Source organism: Euprymna scolopes, chromosome 43 (genome assembly GCF_053919585.1).
Source record: "Euprymna scolopes isolate OS-2025 chromosome 43, ASM5391958v1, whole genome shotgun sequence".
Lineage (NCBI taxonomy): Eukaryota > Metazoa > Mollusca > Cephalopoda > Sepiida > Sepiolidae > Euprymna > Euprymna scolopes.
In genome coordinates, this window is record NC_136524.1 from 2,913,472 (window position 1) to 2,918,125 (window position 4,654).

Below are 4,654 nucleotides of genomic sequence, written 5' to 3' on the forward strand. Positions count from 1 at the left end.
ATAGATACTCCCTCAGACATTTGGAATCATGGATTTTAAATGTCTGAGGGAGTGGCACTCGTCTAACAAGACGTTGCAATCATCATATATATATATATACTAGCATTTCAGCCCGGCGTTGCCCGGGTGTTTGGAGGTGTATGTTGAGCAAAAAAAAAAAAATAGCGGTCAATTTTTTTTAACTTTGACCCCTATTATGACCCCCCAAAAATTCATAGTTTCGGGCTCAAATCACTTTATTAAGTTAGATCCAGGTTCAAGGAACCTATATCTAAAATTTCAAGTGTCTAGACTCAAAATTGTCGGAGGAGTTTGGTAGAGTTCTTAAAGGTCAAATCGTTGAAATTTGACCCCTTAACAGCCAAATTTCTGGCTGACACCTGTCACATCGATTTTCCCAAATCTCAGTACCCGGTATTTAAAATTTCGAGTCTATAGACTAAAAATTGACAGAGTTATTGCGTAGGGAAATGTACACAGACAAACACACAGACAGACAGACACGTTCACTTTTATAGATATATAGATATATACATATATATATATTTATATATACATATATATATAAATAGCAGTGACCAATGACTCTTTATCTGTCGTGTCTTTTATAGAGACTAATGTCATCAGTATATATACCCATCTCACAGACAATTTTATCAGGGAGGTCATTTACGAATATTAGGAATTACGGTATTATTACCGTACATTAACAGGGGTACTAATTAGAGGTCACCATTTCGGTAGGCTCCCACTTTGGGGCGCCTCCGATAACAGGGAGACCTTGAGCGCTGAAATAGAAAGAAATACTGGTAAAAGAAGACATTATCTTCTTATAAAAATGAGGACGTGTAATGCGACTTTGTTATGAATTCATGAGGTTTTATATATCCAATATATATGTGTGTTTTCCCGAAACTCGGGTTACAAAGAAAGACAGTGCGTTTTGTAAAGTCTGTATTAATGTTCAATTCTCCTATTAATTTATTTTTTATTTCGGACTATTATTTTCAACTTTATCTGTTGCCATATCTGGGCAGGAGCTGCCAAAAACAGCCTATCATACCTTGACAGAGTACAAAATAGACTCCGTGGTTTAGTGGGGGATGCCCTTTTCTCTACCCTGCAACCTCTCTCCCACAGAAGAGACGCTGCGAGCCTATCCTTGTTTTATCGTTATTTTCATGGCAGGTGCTCGTCTGAACTCCAATCTCTGCCCCCCCCCCCTCGCCAATCTTTTACGAAAAACACCCGTCTAGCTGAATCCACTATGAAAAATTACCCCCACTCTATATCTGTGCCTAAATCAAAACGCGGATTCCATGAACAAAGTTTCTTTCTTAGAACTGCACGCCTGTGGAACTCTGTTCCGTCTGCCTGCTTCCCTCCGGACTACAACTTGGATGTCTTCAAGTCCAATGTTAACAAATTCCTAATGAACCGCCCCCTTAAGTAAACACTTCATCAAATCTCCACACTAACGTAATGTACTTGCAATAACTCTTATCCATGAGTGGCTTCCGGGTCTTGATAAGTGGTGATCACTGTGTAAAAAAAAAAAAAAAAAAAAAAAAAGTTGTTGTTTTTGATCTTTTTTTTTTATTGGTTTAGTTTATTCACAACGTTTCGGCCAACTTTTCCTCTGGCCTTCGTCAGGTGGTAACCGCGACGGATAGGAACTTCGAATCTCCTAACTGCATTCTCAGCCATCACTGCCATCTGTTTTGGCCAAGTAAACCTCTGGCACGCTTTGGGTGGGATTGAAACAGCTATCTTCAGACAATGTTGAATCTCTACAGTTCCAGATGAACATTGTCTGAAGGTAGCGGTTTCAATCCCACCCAAAGCGTTCCAGAGGTTAATTGGCCAAAAATGTGGTGAGACGACAACTACGGACGGCAGTGATGGCTGAGAATGCAGTTAGGAGATTCGAAGTTCCTATCCGTCGCGGTTACCACCTGACGAAGGCCAGAGGAATTAGTTGGCCGAAACGTTGTGAATAAACAAAACCAATAAAAAAAAAAGATAAAAAAACAACAACTAATAAAGATGAGAATAATAGTCCGAAATAAAAATAAATTAATATATAATGCTCATCTCAAAAAATGAATTCCAATTAAGGAATAATATATATATATTCAATGCTCCTCTTGGCTACCTCACGGGAGCTGAGGAGTGAGGCGTGTGTTCTGTCTCTAGTCGCCGTGGAAGTAAGGACGTTTCCTGCACTCGAATGTCCCATGTAAACCGTTCTCGCTTTTCATTGGCTGGAACCTCTGATGACGTATAAGAAGAAAGGAAGGAAAAGAGAAAAGAGTAGGGAGAAAGAGAGAACTAATGTCAGAATACAGCTTAGTCTCGTAATAGTAGCAGCTCGCTACAGAATTATAGAGGTCCAAGCATAGACCCTTGAGGAACTCCAGCATTTATATCATATCTCTATATAAATAAAATGAACTCATTTTTTCGCTATTGATTTTGACCTTAATAGGATTAAAAATCAAGATATTTCATGCAAATATAATATGCACAAACGGCAGAACAATATCTGAGGTGTGTTATAGGCTTATTATTTCTCAAATTCTTCGATAATCTTAGATTTCTATACTTTTTCTGCTGAGAAGTCACGGCCAAAATCGGTTAAGATCAATGGAAGTGGTAAAATATTTTCTCTCTAATAAATTCCTCCTCCCCCTGCCACCACTTAACACCGTTTGGGGATCGTTCACAAGGAACAGTTGAGAAGAGAACACCGGTTTGGCTTCGTAATTCTTTCATGTGAAGTTATTTAAAATCACTAAACTAAGCTGCAGTGCTCTGTGGCATAGTGGTTAGCGTGCTGGACAATTCACATTATATTTTCACGTTCGCGCCGACCTACCGTAGTCGTTTTTTTTTTTTTTTTCCTAAACAACTGGAATGGACTTTTGTTGGTGGCCGAACTGTTAACGTTGCAGATGTTTTTTTTTTTTTTTTCACACTTTATTTTCCTACTTTTACTCATGACTCCGGGTTTGATCCTTCCTACTTACCTACCATAACATTTTTGAAAACTCCCCCCCCCATCCCGGAAACAAACACTCGGGCAACGCCGGGTACCCCCGCTAGTATATATATATTTTTATATATATATTTATTCAGTTGTATTGGTAAAATGTCTTACTTGTAAGTCTCTGCGACGTATTCCATTATTAATTTCGGAAAAAATTCCCTTTTCAAATGGTGTGCGTAACAGGTCAGTTCAATATATATATTTGTAGTCATCGACATACAGTCCTGTTTCGTTGTATCACAACTCATCAGTGTCGCTAGACTAGCACCTCTCCCAAGCCGAGGATTGAACCTAGAACCGTCGTGTTGACAATCAGCAGTTCTACCTCTCGACCACGGAAGCGGTGCCCGCAACTAATATGTCCGAATGTCCATTTAAATAAACATCCGTCCGCCACTTGTAAAGTGCTCAAACGCTTGTTTGTAAACAAACCGCGAGCTTCGCATTTTTCAGCCAAATTAAGTAGCGAGTGAGATTATTTACGATAGTGCTCAACCCAAAGAGGGGGGCTTTTTAAAATATATTTGTAGTCATCGATATACAGTCCTGTTTCGATGTATCACAACTCATCAGTGCCGCTAGACTAGCACCTCTCCCATATATATAATACTAACGAACCGTTAAATATATATGTTCAGTATATATACTTCAAAATAAAGTTATCTAACAATCAACAGGTATAGTAATATTCTATAAGTAATATCCCATCTAAATAAAAAATGCTCGATATACAAGATAGAGCAAATAAATAAAATTTTAGTCATTCAATGAATTTAAAAATTTATGACGTGAAATGTTTAAATTTCAAATCAAATATTTTTATAATTCTATGTAAGACAAAGAATACATTTGAAATATTCTAACTCCTTATTTTTTTTTATTTTTTTTTACACAGTGATCACCACTTATCAAGGCCTGGAAGCCACTCAGGGATAAGGGTTATTGCAAGTACATTACGTTAGTGAGGAGATTTGCTGAAATGTTTACTTAAGGGGGCGGTTCATTAGGAATTTGTTAACATTGGACTTGAAGACAACCAAGTTGTAGTCCGGAGGGAAGCAGGCAGACGGAACAGAGTTCCACAGGCGTGCAGTTCTAAGAAAGAAGCTTTGTTCATGGAATCCGCGTTTTGATTTAGGCACAGATATAGAGTGGGGGAAATTTTTCACAGTGGATTCAGCTAAAGTTAGGACTTTATTTAAGTAGTATACTTAATATATACTTTTACTGCAAGTTTGCATGTATTGTAAATGCCTTCTTCTTGCTGGCAAATCAAACCATCTAATATAGTTAGCCTTATGTTCTAGTACATTCGAAATATAATACAGTGCAAAGAAACAGTTACTCATGAAAACGAACCACCTAAAGTAAAACCTTGAATAATTATCTAAACTCGAATGTAAATTAATATTAAGCCGACTTTACAAATTGATAATAGTTAATTATTGGATTTTAATTAATTATAAGATGAAACTCTAATAATTTAGCACCTCTCCCATATATATAATATTTTTCCAGGTATTTTTTTTTTTATCTTCACATGCTATTTTTTCTTTAAGAAATTGATTTTAAGCTGTAATCTTTTAAACATAATCAAAACGTAAC